This window comes from Amblyomma mixtum, chromosome 1 (genome assembly GCF_055824585.1).
Source record: "Amblyomma mixtum isolate Tamu chromosome 1, ASM5582458v1, whole genome shotgun sequence".
Taxonomy (NCBI): Eukaryota; Metazoa; Arthropoda; class Arachnida; order Ixodida; family Ixodidae; genus Amblyomma; species Amblyomma mixtum.
The window spans coordinates 8128890-8151173 of NC_143012.1; the positions used below are offsets into that span (position 1 = coordinate 8128890).

At 50.2% G+C, this 22284-nt stretch overlaps 1 protein-coding gene across 2 annotated transcripts in view; it reads left to right on the plus strand.

Moving 5' to 3' along the window:
- LOC149365399 (carbonic anhydrase-like) overlaps positions 1-22284 on the plus strand; it is an 82695-nt gene that overhangs the window by 55354 nt on the left and 5057 nt on the right. The gene's annotated exons all lie outside the window — the stretch shown is intronic.

A 22284-nucleotide genomic window follows, 5' to 3' on the forward strand; every position in this document is an offset into this window, starting at 1 on the left:
TTCAAGAGGCTCGAAACATTCTGTTCTAGTTCAGCTATAGTTGGTTTCAGGCCACTTACTTCTGCCTTCAATGTACCAAGAGAAGCCATCTGAGTTTCTATACCACTTATTTGTTTATGTAAGCTTGCTACATTTTTTTTTTCAAGTTTTTCTTGTCTAGTCAGGACACTGTTGATTGAAGCAGTTATTTTGCCCCAAGAGAAGTTGCTGCAACATTTCCTGGTCTGTAGGCCCCGGATTCGAAACTGATTCTGAGTCCGACCCTCCTAGAACGGCATTCGTTGCCGCTGACGGCCTCTATGAATTCACCGTGGTGCCATTCGGCCTCTAACTCTCCCGCCACGTTTGAACGAAAGATGGACATCTTGCGCGGCCTGAAGTGGAACGTTTGTCTCTGCTATTTAGATGATGATGTGTTTTCACCCGATTTTCCGACACATATCAAGCGCCTGCGCCAGATATTGAGCTGCCTCACCAGTGCTGGCCTTCGAATTAACCGGAAGAAATGTCACTTTGGCGCCCGGCAGCTAACAATACTCGGCCATCTCGTCTCCAAAGACGGCGTCCTACCCGATCCTGACAAACTCTTTGCTGTGGCTGACTTTCCTAAACTGACTTCTAGAAAACAGGTGCGCCGATTTGTGGGTCTCTGCTCCTATTTTCAGCGCTTTGTCCCCAATTTCGCCTCTATCGTCGCGCCCCTTACGAAAGTCCTGAATGGTCCCGCCGACCTGTCTCAGTGGGACACGGCCTGCGATGAAGCTTTTCCTGCGCTCCGTCGTCTTTTAACGTCACCACCTATTCTTCGGCGTTACGACCCCAGTGGCCCTACTGAGGTGCACACCGACTCAAGCGGAATCGGCCTCGATGCTGTCCTTGCCCAGCGCAAGCCCGACTTTGCTGAATACGTCGTTGCGTACGCCAGCCGTGCTCTCACCAAAGCAGAGTCGAACTACACCGTGACAGAAAAGGAGTGTCTTGCCGTAGTGCGGGCTCTCACAAAATTCCGCCAATACTTTTATGGCCTCCCGTTCACCGTCGTTACTCATCACGACGCCTTGTGCTGGTTGGCCTCACTCAAAGATCCCTGAGGACGCCTTGGCCGCTGGACGTTCCGTGTTCAGGAATTCGATATTACCGTAGTTTACCGGTCGGGCCGCAAGCACTCCGACGCCGACGCCTTGTCTCGCTCGCCACTGCCCTCTCCTGCGCCCTCTTCGCCGGTATCTTATTCCCTACTCGCAGCGCTCACTACTATGGTCATGCCCAATCAACAACGCCAGGATCCATGGATTTCATCCTTGCTCGATGTCCTGGCCTCCTTCCCTCGGACCCTTCGTCGCCAAGCTTCCCATTTTGCCCTTCGCGACGATCTCCTGTACCGCCGCAACCATCGTCCGGACGACCGAAAGTGGCTTCTCGTGTCTCCCTGACATCTTCGGTCTCAGACTTGCGCACACCACCATGCCGACCTTCAGAGCGCTCACGCTGGCTCGCTGGAAACCTATGAGAGGCTATGCCAGAGGTACTATTGGCGGGGGCATGTACAACTTAGTTCGTCGCTACGTTCGCTCCTGCACAGCCTGTCAGCAGCGGAAGTCGCCACCTCGCCCTCGACTGCCCCGTTACAGCCATTACCGTGCCCGGCTCGCCCTTTCGATCATGTGGGCATCGACTTATATGGACCGCTTCCCTTCACGACCACCGGGAACCGATGGATTATAGTCGCCGTTGGCCAGCTCACTCGGTATGCTGAGACCGCTGCCCTACCTGCGGCTTCTGCTCGCGACGTCGCCTTCTCCCTTCTTGATCACTTCGTCCTGAGTCACGGCGCTCCACGAGAACTTCTCAGTGACCGCGGCCGTGTTTTCTTGTCTGAAGTTGTTCACGAGCTTCTCGATGCGTGCCACTCAGTCCACCGCACCACGTCTGCTTACCGCCCCCAAACCAACGGCCTCACCGAGCAATTGAACCGGACTCTTGGGAACATGATCGCCATGTACATTCGCTCCGACAGATCTAATTGGGATCAGGTTCTTCCGTTCGCAACCTATGCATATAACACCGCATCTCAAACAACCACCGGCTTTTCCCCATTATTTCTTTTATTCGGGCGCGAGCCTTCCTGTCTGCTGGACACAATCCTTCCCTACAACCCCGAGAGCTCGGAATATACTTCCCTTTCTGACATTACCCATCACGCACCGCAGAACGTCAAGGACTCCGGAAACATGAGTCCGATCAAGACACCCCCGCTGTTCACTTCTCCGCTGGCTCATTGGTCTGGCTCACTGTTCCGGCTGCGTACAAATTTTCGGCCAAGCAGATTATCCCTTACCGCATCATGGAGCGTACGTCACCTGTGAACTATATCATCGAACCGGTGACACCTTCTTGTGACACGTCGCTCCCGTCAGCCCCTTGGAGCCCTATTACAGCCCCCTCGTCGTCTTCTCGCCTTGAGTCGCCAGGATAGCTCCCTCTTTACGCCGATGCAGTTGCAATGAAGGTGATGATTCAGCACCACCGCCAACGACGACAAAGTGCTCGGGGCGTCCTTCGGATGCTCGTGCTGGAGAATTGCCGCTTTCCGGTCTGTTGCCTCGCTGGTCCTCAGACCACTTGCGCTAGGGTCTTCGTCGCCGGCGCTTTCAACGTGCCAATAAATCGCTATAAAGAAGAGTGCACGTGTCTTTGAAGTTCTACACAAAGAGGACCCCAAGCCGCCGACTCCCGAATATATATTCCTTTTTTTTAAAGCCTGGACTCAAGTTGCGTGAGCTACTCTGTATATGCTTCGTGAGTCTCGCAGCTTCTTTCTGTGCACATCTTGCGAACTTCATCTGCCCTACTGGCCAGTTATTCACACATCGCTGACATGTTGGCGCCAGATGTATGCGCTAAGAGGTAAAGAGGGCAATGTCATTAGCAATATGGATAAGATAGTTAAAGAATCCGAACAGTTCTACACAAATCTGCATAGTAGCGAATGTAATCATCAAGTTACTGAGAGAGGCAGTAGAGAACAGAACTGGGACATCCCTCCAGTAACGAAGGAGGAAGTAAAGAAAGCCTTAGGAGCAATGCAAAGGGGGAAAGCAGCTGGTGAGGATCAGGTAACAGCAGATTTGTTGAAGGACGGAGGAGAGATTGTGCTAGAAAAACTAGCCACCCTGTACATGCAATTCCTTGCGACCTGGAGAGTACCAGAAGCTTGGAAGAACGCTAACATTATCTTACTCGTTGGCATCCAGCCGAGCGCAGCCATACGGCTACAAAGGAAAGCTATACAGCTTTCTCAGAAACTTCGCAGTTAAAGAAAAATTCGTCCTGGTCCGGGGATCGAACCCGGGACCACCGCTTCACCGGAGCAGTCGCTCTACCAATTGAGCTAACCGGGACGGCAAGCTTAAGGTAGGGCGAGAGCGAATTGATCAATAACTCGAAGTTTGAACAGTGTTGGTCAAATGTTTAGGGGAATCCCCCAAGGTGGAGTAGATTTGTAATAAGGGAGTAATTACTCGTTGGCATCCACCAGAGCGCAGCCATACGGCTACAAAGGAAAGCTATACAGCTTTCTCAGAAACTTCGCAGTTAAAGAAAAATTCGTCCTGGTCCGGGGATCGAACCCGGGACCACCGCTTAAAGGCCGATTCACACGACGGACCGTTCGCCCGCGGCCCGCGCACTACGTGTGCATACGTCAGCACTTTGAGAGGCGCGCTGGATGCATGGATGGATGGCGGCCGACAGCGCGCGCCTCAAAGTGCTGACGTATGCACACGTAGTGCGCGGGCCGCGGGCGAACGGTCCGTCGTGTGAATCGGCCTTAACCGGAGCAGTCGCTCTACCAATTGAGCTAACCGGGACGGCAAGCTTATGGTAGGGCGAGAGCGAATTGATCAATAACTCGAAGTGGGAACAGTGTTGGTCAAATGTTTAGGGGAATCCCCCAAGGTGGAGTAGATTTGTAATAAGGGAGTAATTACTCGTTGGCATCCACCCGAGCGCAGCCATACGGCTACAAAGGAAAGCTATACAGCTTTCTCAGAAACTTCGCAGATAAAGAAAAATTCGTCCTGGTCCGGGGATCGAACCCGGGACCACCGCTTCACCGGTGGCCCACAACTCTACTCCACCTTGGGGGATTCCCCTAAACATTTGACTAACATTATCTTAATTCATAAGAAAGGAGTAGTCAAGGACTTGAAGAATTACAGACCGATCAGCTTACTGTCCGTTGCCTACAAGGTATTTACTAAGGTAAACGCTAATAGAGTCAGGACAACCTTAGACTTCAATCAACCAAATGATTAGGCAGGCTTTCGTAAAGGATACTCCACAATAGACCATATTCACACTATCAACCAGGTGATTCAGAAATGCTCAGAACATAACCAACCCCTATATATAGCCTTCACTGATTACGAGAAAGCATTTTGACTCAGTGCAAACCTCAGCTGTCATGCAGGCATTGCGGAATCAGGGTGTGGAAGATTGTTATATGAAATTATTGGAAGATATTTATAATTATTGCACAGCTACTATAGTTCTCTACAAAGACAACAATAAAATTCCCATACGGAACGGTGTCAGGCAGGGAGACACGATCTCGCCAATGCTATTCTTCGCCTGCTTGCAGTAGGTATTCCGGGTCCTCAAATGGGAAGAGTTGGGGATATGAGTTAATGGAGAATACATGAGTAATCTGCGATTCGCTGATGACATTGCCTTGCTAAGCCACTCAGGACATGAACTGCAAAGCATGATCAATGAGTTAGACAGGCAGAGCAGAACGGTGAGGCTAAAAATAAACATACAGAGAACCAAAGTAATGTTCAACAGCCTAGCAAGGGAACAGCAGTTCGAAATTGGTAGCGATGTGCTGGAAGTAGTAAGAGAATGTCTACTTAGGGCAGGTAGTGACCGCTGATCCGGATCATGACGGGAAATAACTAGAAGAATAAGAATGGGGAGGAGCCCGTATGGCAGTTTTCTCTCAGATCATGAATCGCAGTTTACCGATATCCCTCAAGGGAAAGTATACAACAGCTGTACTTTACCGGTACTCGCCTATGGAGCAGAAACGTGGAGGCTAACGAAAATAGTTCAGCTTAAGTTCAGCATAACACAGCGAGCCATGGAAAGAAAAATGATAGGTGTAACGTTAAGAGATCGGAAGCGGGCGGTGTGGGTGAGGGAACAAACGCGGCATAATGGCATTCTAGTTGAAATCAAGAGGAAGAAATGGGCTTGAGCAGGACATGTAATGAGAAGGCAAGATAACCGTTGGCCCTTAAGGGTAACGGAGTGGATTCCAAGAGAAGGCAAGCGTAACAGTGGGAGGCAGAAAATTAGGTGGGCGGATGAGATTAGGAAGTTTGTGGGGATAGAGTGGCCGCAACTGGCGAAGGACAGGGTTAATTGAAGAGACATGGGAGAGGCCTTTGCCCTGCAGTGGGCGTAGTCAGGCTGATGATGATGATGACGATGATGATGATGGTGATGGTACATTGAAAGTTGGCCCTTCGTCAACAGAGATCACATGGCGTTTCATATACGGGGTCACATACGTTCATTTTGAGCATTCACACTGTAAAAAAATGCAGCACGCAGTGAATCGCGAAGATTTAACGAGGATTTAACGAAAGTGTTTCGCTCTAGCAGACGCATCGTTGGTGTCTGTGAAGCGTTTCGACGTGTAAAAACGTGAATGCTGCTCTCCTAACTATCGCACTTGCTGCGAAGTATTCTAGTTTTTGTGCATCTATAGTTTGGTTTATGGGCGTTTAACATTCCAAAGCGACTCAGGCTATGTGGGACGCCGTAGCGAAGGGCTCCGGAAATTTCGATCACTTGGGGTTCTTGAGTGTGCACTGACATCGCGCAGTATACCACCCTCTAGAATTTCGCCTCCAACGCAATTCGACCACTGCGGCCAGGATCGAACCCGCGTCTTTCGGGTCAGCAGCCGAGCGGCGCAACCACTGAGTCACTGCGGCGGCTGTTTTCAAACACCTATACTTAGGTACTTATACTTAGGTACAGGGTCGTTCAGTATGATGGGGAACTCGCGAACGCGTGGCCACCGCACTACGCGAAGTGCTAGAGAGAATGGGCGACACCAGGCGCACGCGCAGAAAGAACCGGCGAAGCTTTAGATGGCGGTCCTTCGCGAAGCACTCCGGCCACGTGCTCGTGTGTCCCATTCATATTGAGCTACCCTTTACGCAAGTCCATGCCTTCTCTGAATGGTACTTATTGACAGTTCTTGTTGATGTATATCACTTCCTGCCGCTAAGGTGATCCTTATTTTTCGTTCAGCGAAACGGGCGATGGAAGTAATTTGCTACAGACGCAGGTCATGTGTGACCATCTACTCTTGGCTCTGCCTATAGATTACTACTCTATACTCTCAAAACCTGCAAAAGAGAGTACAACAGATTGTTTACTCTTCGAGAGAGTACCAGTTTATACCCTACTCTTTGTGTACGTATATACCTACATGCCATAGTATATTCGTGCCTCAAGTTATATGCGATTTATTTTTTTATTTCAGCTGGAAGCACTTAAGAAAGTCGCACCCGATTCAGGCGTCTCAGTATCCAAGCAGGATCCAGAGAAGGAGCATGACTTTAAGGTTCACAAGCGTAAAACTTAATAAAATTCCTTTCTAGCTGACATCCATGCCGGTGCTTTGTTTTGTAGTGTAGTGTGAGTCGGTTTCGTTAGAAACTACAATGTTAATCGAAATGTGCCATGCTATGGGGCATGCGTTGAAGAGAAGCGTGGAAATTGTAACCGTGATGTAGCAGCTGCGGAAGTTAGCGGCAACGAAGATAGAAGCCTGAAGCCACCGATGATTTGCTACCACCTGCAATCAATGCATCAGTGATCCCCACCGCTTCCAACCTCGGTGAAAGTACGCCACGTATCGCCATTTCCATGCTGCCACTACCAAGCTTCTCAGTCCACGAATATGCCAACTTCTGTTAGTCCCCGCTGACTCAAATCAGTGATCCGTTTTCAGAACTTCCTACTCGCACGATATGCAAGACCCAGCACGATGCTCCTTCGCTACGCCGACGATGAAGTAAGCGACATACAAGACGTTTCACCTAAAACTGTGAGCCGTCTTCAAAACAGGGCTTTTCGATTTAGATGAGCGCTTTTTTCGGCACAGCGTTGTCGCCGGTGGCGTGCGTCAGATTGCAGCTATGAGCTGGCTGGTCAACTGGTATCTAGTATAGTTCACTTCTAATTCGTAAGTAATATCCATATCAGTTTATAAATTTTCGAACATTCTTTTCTCGTCGCCGCTGCAGCGCAAGCAATATGGGGATCGCACACGACTGAAACCGCGTGGCCAGAAAGAGCGCTAACCACGCCCCCAGCGCACGTCACACACCAGCGCGCCTGTCACGTGCTCGCTGCGTGCTCACCGTCCCCAAACGGCCGCTGCGAAAAAAGCACGTGACACCCGCACCGCTGTGTGACACGCACGTAGCCATGGCTAGTGCCCTTTCTGACCGCACGGTTTCGCCTTGTCAGTTTGCAAACTCCGCTGCAGTTCGTCGGCCAAACGTGGCCCCAATCGGTTCCTTCTCGTGAGGTGGCGCTTTCGACGCTGTTGGCCCGTTCCAGCCGGTCTCTCGTCACACGAACCATCGCCACTTTATGCCGGCAATTCCTGTTTAACGAAGATATTTCCAAGATACTGCACAATATTATTCTGAACGTGCAACTACAGTGGCTGCGCGAACGGTCCTGGGCGGCAGAGGTTTGCCTATGTGACACTTGCCACGTGACACCACTTTGCCTATGTGACACTGGTGACGTCACCACTGGATTACGTCACACATAATTGATGACGAAGTAATGACAAATTACTAGTGTCTAATTACTGATTAATGACTAAATACTAATTAACTCCTAATTAATGACGCTTGAGCTTCGCCTTTAGGAGTGGAACGCGATAGCGTGTTGTGGCACTGACAGGCAGTCCGCGGAACGCCACCACCCGTTCGGCGAGATGCCTTGCCCTTTGAACGCGACGCTTTTTGAGGAAAGGAAATGGCGCAGTAATTCTCTGTCATCTCGGTGGACACCCGAACCGCACCGTAAAGGAAGGGAGGAACGCCACCATCCGTTCGGCGCGATGCCTTGCCCTTTGAACGCAACGCTTTTTTTTAGGAAAGGAAATGGCGCAGTAATTCTCTGTCATCTCGCTGAACACCCGAACCGCACCGTAAAGGAAGGGAGGAACGCCACCATCCGTTCGGCACGATGCCTTGCCCTTTGAACGCAACGCTTTTTTAGGAAAGGAAATGGCACAGTAATTCTCTGTCATCTCGCTGGACACCCGAACCGCACCGTAAAGGAAGGGAGGAAAGCCACCACCCGTTCGGCGCGATGCCTTGCCCTTTGAACGCAACGCTTTTTGAGGAAAGGAAATGGCGCAGTAATTCTGTCATATCGGTGGACACCCGAACCGCACCGTGCAGGAAGTGAGGAACGCCACCACCCGTTCGGCGCGAAGCTACCGGCGCTTGTATGTCGTTAAATCTCCTACGGGGCCCGGATGCTCTCGTTTCAGCTTCCGGATGTGTGGAATTCGGTGCCCGGATGAGTGGAATTCAGTGCCCGGATGTTGGCTCTCGGTCTCGGCGTGACGTCACCACACTGCGGACAACGGGACCTAAAAGCATTTCATGCTTAAAAAGTAGGAGTCACTTTGGCGACTAAAGTGGTGCAAGGCGAAAGCCTTAGTACAGCATTCTGTCACGAATGGGGTTGTGAATGATGATTGAAGTGCTGCCAGCGAATGACGCGTCCATTGGCTGTCTGCGTGTGTTACTGATGTGTGGTTAACATGTTAAGCTTCGCCTGTAAGAGTGGAACGCGACAGCGTCTTGCAACGCTGCCAGAGAGTCCACAGAACGCCATCGCCAATTCGGCTGTACGCCTTGCTGGACGGTAAATTTATTTTTTTGAGGAAAGGAAATGTATCTCTCTCGCATATCTGGGTGGACACCTGCACCTCGCCGTAAGGGAAAGGGGGAAGAGGGGAGTGAACGAAGACGCCGTATTAGCTAGACGCGCCTTTGTTCATTCCAAACCATTCAGCTGGCATTACGGAGTGGCTAGCGTGCTCGTATCGCACTCCGGAGACCCTGGTTCGATTCCCCAACTCGACCAATTTCGTTCTCGGTTTTATTGATTTATGCGGTCTAACTAGAAAGGTTAATTAGGCTATTTCATATTTTTATTATTGTATTTCTATCCATCGTGTTCTGTCATTCACATGTCAATTGTTGGAACTGTCTAGGATGTTCGACACAACGTATATGAAACGAGCAACGTCGAACTGAGTGGGGAAGTGCGTGGTGGTGGAGCGAACGCGGCTTCGTACTTATCTGTTTTTTTCAGCAGCGTCTCCTACCGCGGACGCTGTTGTCGCTGCGGCGCGCGTCTTTCTTTTCTTTTCCTCTTTCTTCTGACCTCTTCATTCTCCTCTATCTTAATTAGGCTATTTGATTAATTAAGCAATTAACTAAACTCAGTCCAACTTAGTTGGAGCATCACTATACGATCCCTTTGATTGGTTGCATGGTTACTAGCCAAAGTAAAATTGGCCCCATTTGAAATTCGCGCACTGTGACGTCACGAGCATTTCGACCAATTGAAAAGCGTGACATTTTCTGTCGACAACTCCTGCTTACAACGATGAGGCATTAAAGGCTTCCGCCTTAAAAGTTAACTGCTCAATATCAACTATCTTCGGATACAACTTAAGTGCGCAGTGAAGTTCCGCTTACATTTAGGACCCTCGCACAGAATTCCTCCACGACAGAAAAAAAACTTGTCTGTCGTCAAAATTTTCTTGTTACCTAAACAGAGAGCTGATCACCAGAAAACTAAGCTCTAAAGGAGAGAGAGAGAGAAAAGGACGGAAAGGCAGGGAGGTTAACCAGGCGATGCCCAGTTGGCTACCCTACACTTGGGGAGGGGAACAAAGGGGAAAAAAGGAAAAAGAGCGGCAAGGAAATGAGTTTTCTAAATGTCCAGCGACCACTATGTCACAGGGACAGAGGGCGCGCACTGAAAACTTAAAGATAATAGGCGGGAATGCAACCCCGAGTCCCTTAAGAAATTCAGGAGCGCTTTCACCGCTTTCCGTTGTCTGAAGGTTGTGTCCAAGGCCCCAGAACGTTGGACTCTGTTAAAGGACGCGAGTCCAAGCGGAGCAGAGAAGCAATTAGGAAACCGCGCTCTCGCTCAAAACGAGGGCAGTCACAGAGGAGGTGGCTGATCGTTTCGTCACAATCACACTGGTCACACGCAGGAGAGTCAGCCACAGGCGGCACAACAGCGTAGTATCACCGCGGGGGAGGCCGAATGGTATATGATGTTGGAGCAAGAGGTTGAAGTGATGCGAGCGGGGTGTCCAACCTCCAGGGGCAGACCACGACGTTACAGTTAGGTTTCGGGCGAGCAGTTGAAGGTGCCTTGCTGCGTCAGCTCTTGTCAGTGGTATGCGGACAGTGTTGGTTGTATCGTGAGCCGATCGAGCAGCATAATCAGCTAAGGCATTACCAACAATGCCGCTATGGCCTGGTACCCACTGGAAGATGATTTCATGATCTTGTTCGATTGCCTGGTGGTGCATATATCGTATCTCCGCTATAAGTTGCTCATGGTCGCTATGTCTCAAGGCAGACTGAAGACATTGTAGGACAGCTTTTAAATCACAGAAAACAGCCCATTTTTGAGGTGATTGTTGTGAGATATACTGTACCGCCGCAAGAAGTGCGGCCAACTCTGCTCCAGTAGAGGTAGTCCGATGCGAAATTTGTTGGTGAATTTGAGTCTGTCGCGCAGGAACGACCACAGCGCAAGCAGAACTAGTAGAGGTTACTGATCCATCCCTATAGACGTGAGTACAGTCCCAATATTCGAAGTGGAGCATGGACAATGTCAGTTGGTTAATGGCTGGCGTCGATAAATTTGACTTCTTCGCTATCCCCGGAATAGCAAGGCGTACACATGGGAGCCGCATACACCACAGAGGAGAGGGAGGTAGTGCTGCCGGGGTGAACTGTTGTGGGATCGATGACTGTTGCGTCGTTATCACCTTTGCAAATGCAGAATGTGGTCTCTGCAGAGGCAGAGGCGCAAGGTGATGCTGTGGAATCCTTGAGATATGACGTATGTGCATTCGCAAGCAGTCTAGGACAATATAAGTAGACATCGGGTGGTCTTTGGCGAGTGCAATGCTACCCAGTGTTGATGCGCTCCGAGGGAGACCTAGGCATGTGCGAAGGGCCTGACCCTGCACTGACTGGAGGGCACGCATGTTAGTTTTGCACGTGTTTGAGAGTACAGGTGTACTGTACCGCAAGCATCCCACAAATAGAGCTCTGTACAACTCCAGCATTGACTGGACCGACGAGCCCCATGATTTTCCACCCAGAAATCGGAGTAAATGAGCGATAGACGTTAGCTTTTTTTCAAGATGACCACCTTCAACGAAATAGTGAAATGGTACAGACTGAACAGACAGACTATGCCGCCACCTCACCCGGGGCTTACCCGGAAGGAGGCAGTGTTATATAGACAGTTACAGACGGGGTCCCTGCTCACCCCGGTGCTAGCTAAGCACGTGTGTCCGAGTGTGTACGCGAGTGACATATGCAGACTGTGCGCGAAGGAGAGAGCCACCGCGGCTCACATCCTTTGGGACTGTAGCGTAAATCCGCGCGAAGCCAGCGAGAAGACGACGATCCCGCCGCAGCTAGAGGCTGCAACGAGGAGCTGTGATCATAAGACACAACTCAAGGCCGTCCAGCAGGTCTCGGCAGCTCTCGAGAGGCAGCGACCGAGCGAAACCGAGGAGAGGGGGGCGGCGCCCCCAGGAAGGGGGCGGCGGCCCTCTCGAACCCGCGGAAGTAGCGAGGGACGTAACAAGACCTCAAGGAGCACAACGCACGAGATTGACGTAGTGGCCGCGTCGCGGTAAAAGCTTGTCCTCCCTGCTTGGAGGGAGCCTAACCGACTCTGCAGGCTTTCTAAATAAAAGTTGTTCTCTCTCTCTCTCTCAGTAGAGTACAATGCGGGCTCCATGATAAATTGCGGTCGATCAGGATCCCTAGGAAACGATGAGATTTGCTGTAAGAAATGACTTGACCGTCGATGCGTACCGGATATGGAGTCATACATTTACGTGTAAATGCCACTAGCGCGCACTTTTCCGGTGAAACGCTGAGACCTTGCTTCTGGAGATAGGAAGAAGTGATTAATGCTGCCCGCTGAAGTCTTGCACGCACCTGGGGACGCGTCACAGAGGAGGCCCAAATGCAGATGTCATCGGCGTACATACACACCTGGACGGTGTTGGGGAGGTTCTCAGAGAGGGCGATGAGAGTCAGATTAAACAATGTAGGGCTAAGGACACCGCTCTGGGGCACGCCACGGTAGGTGTAATGCGCAGGCGTCGGGCCATCTTCACATTGGATAAAAAATGATCTTTTGGACAGGTAGCTCTCTATCCATGCAAACATCCGACCACCGATGCCCACAGTTTCCAGTGCATCAAGAATGGCCTCATGGGCCACGTTGTCGTAGGCACCTTTTACATCCAGAAAGAGTGCCACTGACAAACGTTTCAAGCGCTTCTGTTGTTGAACCGTGGATACGAGATCAACGACGTTGTCAATAGAAGAGCAACCCCGCCTGAAGCCGGCCATAGCGTCGGGGTATATTTTGTAGTGTTCGAGGTACCACTCAAGGCGCGACAAAATCATTTTCTCCATGACCTTTCCTACGCAACTGGCCAAAGCTATTGGCCTATACGATGAGAGCTCGAGTGGAGATTTCCCTGGTTTTAGTAGGGGTATCAATCGACTCGATTTCCATTCTTGAGGAACAGCACCGTCGAGCCAAGAGTCGTTGTAACGTTTGAGGAGCTCTTCTTGCGCGTCGTGGCCAAGGTGGGACAGCGCAGCATATGTGATTCCATCTGGCCCTGGCGAAGACGAACGCCGACATCCTGCAAGAGCAGCGTCGAGTTCCTCGCGAGAAAAAAGGACATCCATGGCTGGGACCCGTGAGGTAGGAGGAACACGGCGGGAACTCGAAGCAATTGCTAGACCAGCAATTTTCCTGCAGTAGTCCGTTGCTACCTCAGACTGCTGTCGATCTTGATAGACAGCCAACGCATAGAATGGTTGTCTTTGCTGCGGAAACGTACGGACGCCCCGCACAGTACGCCATATGAAGGACATGGGCTTGCGGGGATCCAAGTGCTGACAAAAGGACCTCCAGCGCTGGTTCGCCAGCTGATCCATTCTTCGTTTGATTTTTTTCTGCGTACGTCTCGCCTCCTGTAGCTCTAAAATTCTGTAAGGACGAATAGGCTGACAATCCGCGCTTGAAGCTTCCCGGACGTGAAGAAGCATTGCGTTCCAGGTGTCCGATGAGGCGTAACTGTGGGTCGGATCGTTGCTGTTTGCGATAGGCATAGAAAGGCTGGTTTGGTTTGGTTTATGGGGTTTAACGTCCCAAAGCGACGAAGGCTATGAGAGACGCCGTAGTGGAGGTCTCCGGAAATTTCGATCACCTGGGGTTCTTTAACGTGCACTGACATCGCACAGTACACGAGCCTCGAATTTCTCCTCCAAAGAAATTCAACCGCCACGGCCGGGATCGAACCCGCGTCTTTCGGGACAGCAGCCGAGCACCATAGCCACTGAGCCACCGCGGCGGCGCATAGAAAGGCGTCGCCATGGACTCTTTCGAGTCGATACCGGCTCACGACAGGCAGTCGGCGTCAGAATTCTTGCATCCTAAATTGCTGACCACGGTGACGCCGAACTCCTGGAGTCGCATATTCCAACGAGCGACACGGCCCGAGGAGACTTTCAAATTAGCCAGTCAGCATGAAGCGATAACCTTGGACGTCCTTCTGTACTGGTAAGGGGCGTAATTTCCATGTAGCCCAAATTGCAAGGAGCTTATCACCGGCCGTCGCATAGTTGACCATGGCCTTCGACAAGAAGCGGCTTTTGTGGGCAAGATCTCTGTCCCGTCCTCCTCGACGAGTACGGCGCCTAGACCCATGCTACTTGAAAAATTTGTAGTGTTTTAGCTCTGGTTAAACCGGGTAAATTGCGTAAGCAATGGTGTGCGTGTTCTTCTGGCGATTCTTCGGCGCATTTCCTTCGCCTGGTAGCATTGTGGCGTTCCTGAGCAGTCAGGTGTTGAGATTCATCGGTGACCGATGAGGTGGAACCCCTCTGCGAGGTAGAACGTTGTCGCCGAGCTGCATCCTTAGCACGACGCTTTGCAAGATGTTCTTCACGCTGTTGTGGCGTCTCTTGTGCACGTTGTCGCTTTCTCGCTTCTTCCTGGCGTTGTCACTTCTCCTTAGAGGACTGCATAGCAAAGCATTAACGCCTAGGCAAGCGCGCATTTATGGACGCGTAACAGCGCGGGAGCATGGGCGCCGCCATATTTTGTCACGTGACCATTCCACCACGCTCCCAGGGACTCCACTGAACGCCATCGCCCGTTCGGCTGTACGCTTGCTGGTCGGTAAATTGGTTTTTGAGGAAAGGAAATGTATCTGTCTCGCATATCTCGGTGGACACCTGAACCTCGCCGTAATGGGAAGGGAGGAAGATGAGAATGAACGAAGACACTGTATTCACTAGACGCGCCTTTGTTCATTCCAAACTATAAACGCGCATGCAAGACCGCAACGTTGAACCTGTTGTTTCGCCCAGAATTCATTTTAACCGAATGTTGCTGCAGGTAAAGGGCATTTACAAAGAATTGAACTTTTTACCGGATTGGTTTCCTCTCCTGATGCGCAGTATATCCTTACCGGTCTTTTATACCATATATATATGTATATATATATATATATATATATATATATATATATATATATATATATACATATATATATATATATATATATATATATATATATATATATATATATATATATATATATATATATATTCATGTCATGCGAGCTCTTTTTTTTCATGGTATTTATTTACATGGTTTTGTACAGAAAGGATATATATATATATATATATATGGTTTGGTTTATAGGGTTTAACGTCCCAAAGCGACTAAGGCTATGAGAGACGCTGTAGTAGAGAGCTCCGGAAATTTCGACCACCTGGGGATCTTTAACGTGCACTGACATCGCACAGTACACGGGCCTCTAGCATTTCTCCAAAGAAATTCAACCGCCGCGGCCGGGATCGAACCCGCGTCTTTCTGGTCAGCAGCCGAGCACCATATCCATTGAGCCGCCGCGGCTTATATATATATATATATATATATCCTTTTTGTACAAAATTATGTAAATAAATACCATGAAAAAAAAGAGCTCGCATGGCATGAAAGAAAAAAAAGGATGCCCAGGCTTAGCTTGGAGAATGCGTTGCATATTGCGCGGTCTTTTTGCGGCGCGAGGTATTGCTTGGCGGCACTCGATTTTCTCAGCAGCTTTTCCTTCATGATTTGGATGGATGGATGGATGGATGGATGGATGGATGGATGGATGGATGGATGGATGGATGGATGGATGGATGGATGGATGGACGGACGGACGGACGGACGGACGGACGGACGGACGGACGGACTGGACTGGACTGGACTGGACTGGACTGGACTGGACTGGACTGGACTGGACTGGACTGGACTGGACTGGACTGACTGGACTGGACTGGACTGGACTGGACTGGACTGGACTGGACTGGACTGGACTGGATGGATGGATGGATGGATGGATGGATGGATGGATGGATGGATGGATGGATGGATGGATGGATGGATGGATGGATGGATGGATGGATGGATGGATGGATGGATGGATGGATGGATGGATGGATGGATGGATGGATGGATGGATGGATGGATGGATGGATGGATGGATGGATGGATGGATGGATGGATGGATGGATGGATGGATGGATGGATGGATGGATGGATGGATGGATGGATGGATGGATGGATGGATGGATGGATGGATGGATGGATGGATGGATGGATGGATGGATGGATGGATGGATGGATGGATGGATGGATGGATGGATGGATGGATGGATGGATGGATGGATGGATGGATGGATGGATGGATGGATGGATGGATGGATGGATGGATGGATGGATGGATGGATGGATGGATGGATGGATGGATGGATGGATGGATGGATGGATGGATGGATGGATGGATGGATGGATGGATGGATGGATGGATGGATGGATGGATGGATGGATGGATGGATGGATGGATGGATGGATGGATGGATGGATGGATGGATGGATGGATGGATGGATGGATGGATGGATGGATGGATGGATGGATGGATGGATGGATGGATGGATGGATGGATGGATGGATGGATGGATGGATGGATGGATGGATGGATGGATGGATGGATGGATGGATGGATGGATGGATGGATGGATGGATGGATGGATGGATGGATGGATGGATGGATGGATGGATGGATGGATGGATGGATGGATGGATGGATGGATGGATGGATGGATGGATGGATGGATGGATGGATGGATGGATGGATGGATGGATGGATGGATGGATGGATGGATGGATGGATGGATGGATGGATGGATGGATGGATGGATGGATGGATGGATGGATGGATGGATGGATGGATGGATGGATGGATGGATGGATGGATGGATGGATGGATGGATGGATGGATGGATGGATGGATGGATGGATGGATGGATGGATGGATGGATGGATGGATGGATGGATGGATGGATGGATGGATGGATGGATGGATGGATGGATGGATGGATGGATGGATGGATGGATGGATGGATGGATGGATGGATGGATGGATGGATGGATGGATGGATGGATGGATGGATGGATGGATGGATGGATGGATGGATGGATGGATGGATGGATGGATGGATGGATGGATGGATGGATGGATGGATGGATGGATGGATGGATGGATGGATGGATGGATGGATGGATGGATGGATGGATGGATGGATGGATGGATGGATGGATGGATGGATGGATGGATGGATGGATGGATGGATGGATGGATGGATGGATGGATGGATGGATGGATGGATGGATGGATGGATGGATGGATGGATGGATGGATGGATGGATGGATGGATGGATGGATGGATGGATGGATGGATGGATGGATGGATGGATGGATGGATGGATGGATGGATGGATGGATGGATGGATGGATGGATGGATGGATGGATGGATGGATGGATGGATGGATGGATGGATGGATGGATGGATGGATGGATGGATGGATGGATGGATGGATGGATGGATGGATGGATGGATGGATGGATGGATGGATGGATGGATGGATGGATGGATGGATGGATGGATGGATGGATGGATGGATGGATGGATGGATGGATGGATGGATGGATGGATGGATGGATGGATGGATGGATGGATGGATGGATGGATGGATGGATGGATGGATGGATGGATGGATGGATGGATGGATGGATGGATGGATGGATGGATGGATGGATGGATGGATGGATGGATGGATGGATGGATGGATGGATGGATGGATGGATGGATGGATGGATGGATGGATGGATGGATGGATGGATGGATGGATGGATGGATGGATGGATGGATGGATGGATGGATGGATGGATGGATGGATGGATGGATGGATGGATGGATGGATGGATGGATGGATGGATGGATGGATGGATGGATGGATGGATGGATGGATGGATGGATGGATGGATGGATGGATGGATGGATGGATGGATGGATGGATGGATGGATGGATGGATGGATGGATGGATGGATGGATGGATGGATGGATGGATGGATGGATGGATGGATGGATGGATGGATGGATGGATGGATGGATGGATGGATGGATGGATGGATGGATGGATGGATGGATGGATGGATGGATGGATGGATGGATGGATGGATGGATGGATGGATGGATGGATGGATGGATGGATGGATGGATGGATGGATGGATGGATGGATGGATGGATGGATGGATGGATGGATGGATGGATGGATGGATGGATGGATGGATGGATGGATGGATGGATGGATGGATGGATGGATGGATGGATGGATGGATGGATGGATGGATGGATGGATGGATGGATGGATGGATGGATGGATGGATGGATGGATGGATGGATGGATGGATGGATGGATGGATGGATGGATGGATGGATGGATGGATGGATGGATGGATGGATGGATGGATGGATGGATGGATGGATGGATGGATGGATGGATGGATGGATGGATGGATGGATGGATGGATGGATGGATGGATGGATGGATGGATGGATGGATGGATGGATGGATGGATGGATGGATGGATGGATGGATGGATGGGAGCGCCCCCTTTGAAACGGGGCGGTGGCGACCGCCGCCATGCTCAACCGTCTTTTTTTATTTTTTATTTATTTTTATTTTTTTCACGTGGTTTGGTGGCGTCACGTCACGTGGTGACGTGACGTCACCAAACCACGTGACGTCACGTCACGGGGTTTGGTGGCTGCCCGGCCGCGCCCAAGGGCTGAACTGAGTGATTGCAATATGCTACGCATAAAAACAGCTCTCATGGCGGAGTGGTAGCTGCTCGTCTCTCACTCCGGGGACCGTGGTTCGATTCCCCAACTCGGCCAATTTCCTACACGGTGTTATTTTTTATTTAGGTGGACTGACTAGAAATGAGGCTAATGGCTTAACCGATATCATTCGAATGACATCGATGCACTGCGCGCCAATGCTGCTAACGCCGGCTTCGAAGCCCAAAGTGGAGGACCTCCTAGTGGCGTCATCTGTCGTAGACAGAGCAAACTGGCGCCGCTGCCGCGCGGCGCGCCGACGGCGCTGCCATCTCTGGCAGTGTGCGGCTGAAGCCACACTGTTCAAGGTCAACTGTGGCCGCCGCCGGGGCCCACGCGACGGCTCGAAACCTGGCCCAATATTGCGTACGCAATAAAAAAAGTGTGGACTTCTGCGTCTTCGTCGAAACGGCGAATGCGCGGCCTTTTGTGGGACCCCGGACGCGCTCGAACAACAGACTGTATGGCGCCAGGAATCGTCGCGTGTTGGGGTCAGTGGTCATTATTGGTCTCAAGGGTGACAGCCTAGCCGCCATCTTTATTCCCACGCCGAAAAGCGTTCAGCTGGTCAGGCACACCCCCGCAAGAGTGACAGTGGCGCCGGCTGAAAGAGAAAAGGCCTGAGGCAGTGGGAAAATACCGGAGAAGACTGGGACTGCCGCAATCGCCGGCGCTGAGAGGGGGGCGAGGAGGGCGGTCCAGCCTGAGAAGAAGGATCGCCAGTATGGACAGGAAAAGCAAGAAAAAGCTGGCGTCAGTGGGGTGATTAACAAAGCCTGAGACAACACCGCTGGCAGTTGGTCTCCGGCGCCCGGAAGCGATCGGAGGAAGACGAGCCTCAGATATGAAACGAGGACAACTCCGCAGGCCCTGCGTTCCTTCTGACGGAAGACTCCGGCGCCAAAGCAGCGGTATGTAAGCTTGGGCACGCCAGCCTCTGCATCACGTACTCGTTAACATGTAACTCATTCATTCATTCATTCATTCATTCATTCATTCATTCATTCATTCATTCATTTATTGATACTGTCAGCCTTTCTCAGGCTATTACAGGAGTGGAAAACCTAATAAATTCACATTCAAACAAAGGTACATTTCACAACTGCGATATCGACACAAAAAACAAAGAAAAGATCAAACAGTAGATAAGAATAACACATGCAAGTGCTGAGGCAAAGCTATTACATTGGTGTACTACGGTCCAGGTAAGATATCAGGCATTCTAGAAAGGCGTCGAGGGAGTTAATATTTACAATGGACTCTGGCAGCATGTTCCATTCTTTAATAACACGAGGAAAAAAACTGTACTTAAAACAATCGTTATAAATATATTCGTTCTGTTCCGAGTCTACCTGTATATCTCTGCCTCTCCATCTAGTCATAAAACGCCCCAGGAAGTAAAGAGGCTGTAATGCACCTGAAGTTCTTTGGTGGCTTCAAGTTGCGGAGCTGCCCATTTTGATGGCCTGCCTGCCTTTGTCATTTTTGTCAAGAGCTGGCAAGGCGCTAAAAGTCCTTGTCAAATCATCGGCAATACGCGTACAACCCCCCCAATCGTTTTACAACTTTTTGGTCGGCAGGCTGCGCAAAATGCGCTACAGCAGCTGTTTACATGATGCGACCTAAAACCAGCGTGCAGTTTCTTGTAAGTAAGGTTGCATTTTTTCTAATTTCCCTGTTAGCTATGATGACTTGATTGCTTCTGGTACTGTCCGAAGCCTTTTTATATGATCGTGAAAGTTCAAGACGAAGACGACGATATCATCTAAGTATACTAGTGAAACTTGCCGTTTGAGACAATCTGCTGATATGTTCATCACATACTTTGAAGTCGGTGGCGCTGAAAAAAATACAAATGGCGTTACCCTTAACTCTCAATAACATTTTGGCGTGGTGTAGGCAATGTTCTCTCCATCCCCTTCGTCGACTTCGATTTGCCCATGAACGCTTTTCAGATACATGGACAAGAAGTACTCTTCGTCACAAAGGCTATCTTAGGCTGTTTTTGACCCGGGGTTGAGTTACCCCTCGACCTCTTTCTTTGTTTAGCTGATCAATCGGAGAACTGCAGACGACCGTCCTCCTTTTTCGAGCGCAGCTCTTTGGCGCCCGTTTCTGCGTTTCGCGGCGTCGCCGTTGTCTGTCGTAACCAGCAGTGGACACCTTAATCACCCTTTAAGCTGAGAAACCTATGGAGCGGGAGCTTGTAAAGCAGAGGGAAGGCTATAAATTGGCAGCGAATACGATGCGGAACGCAGGAACGTGCGCCAAAGAGCTTCGCTTTTAAAAAATACTTTCTGGGGCCACACTGTTCTGCCATTGTCGTCGGATATTGTAGCGATAGCTACACTACGCCAGCCGCTTCGCCTCTTCGGCGTGGTCGCACTTTCGCCGTGGTTGCACTGACCTTCAGCCGTTGCGTAGCAACCGCCGCGATGGACACCCGAACCGCACCGTACAGGAAGGGAGGAATTGGGAGTGAAATAAGAAAGAGAAAGACGGGCCGTAATAAAGAAAATTAAAATTGTATTTGAGTAAAGGAAATTACGCAGTAACTGTCTCGCATATCTCGATGGACACCCGTCAACCATTTGTAGAGGAAGGGAGAAAGGAGTAGTGAAAGAAGAAAGAGGGGCCTTAAAAAAGAAAATGGTTTGGTTTATTCGGGTTTAACGTCCCAAAGCAACTCAGGCTATGAGGGACGCCGTAGTGAAGGGCTCAGGAAATTTCGACCACCTGGGGTTCTTTAACGTGCACTGACGTCGAAAAGTACACGGGCCTCTAGAATTTCGCCTCCATCAAAATTCGACCGCCGGCGGCCGGGATCGAACCCGCGTCTTTCGGGTCAGCAGCCGAGCGCCATAACCACTGAGCCACCGCGGCGGCGTAAAAAAAGGAAATGAATTTGAGGAAAGGAAATCACGCACTAGCTGTGAATCCACGTCCAGGGACGAAGAGGAAGGAACTCCCAGCGAAACGCGGCGGCGAAAGACTGCCATGCCACTTAGGCAAACACAACAACAAACACTGGCCTTGCAATTCGACTCGGCGAGTTCCACTCGGCTAGCTGTAGCTATCGCGTCTCTCCAGGTTCAACTAGAGTTAAACCACAGCCAATTTTTTTAGCGATCGTTAGTAGGCTTAGGATAAGAGTGACGGTGATCGCAGTAAAGTTCTCTCTCTCTTCAGCTAAACATACTCAAGTCCTCTCCCGGAATTCATTTTTACCAGAAGGCCGAAAAAATACATGGGCATAGCTTCTTATAGAAAAGTCAAGCTAAGAAAGTTGTTCGACTGCCGGACTCCGGCAAGGGCCAATTCGAGGGACGAAACATATTCCCGACGAACTTTCTTTCACTGTTTCTGCTATCTGCTGCTTCTGTTCCAGGACACCCGGTTCAAGTGAACGCGTTTGCAGCGATAGCCAACCACACGCTGTTGCCGTCTTTCCTATCAGTATGAACAGATGACACGGCACTTGCCTGCCCCAGTCTGAAAAATCCATGCAGTCGAGCGCGACAGGGCGAGAGCATAAAACCGAGATGAAAAAATGCAATTCATCGCCTAAAAAAAAATAAACTAGTGTCATTATGGCCTCAGTTGGAACACGTGCGAAATAAGATTGAAGAT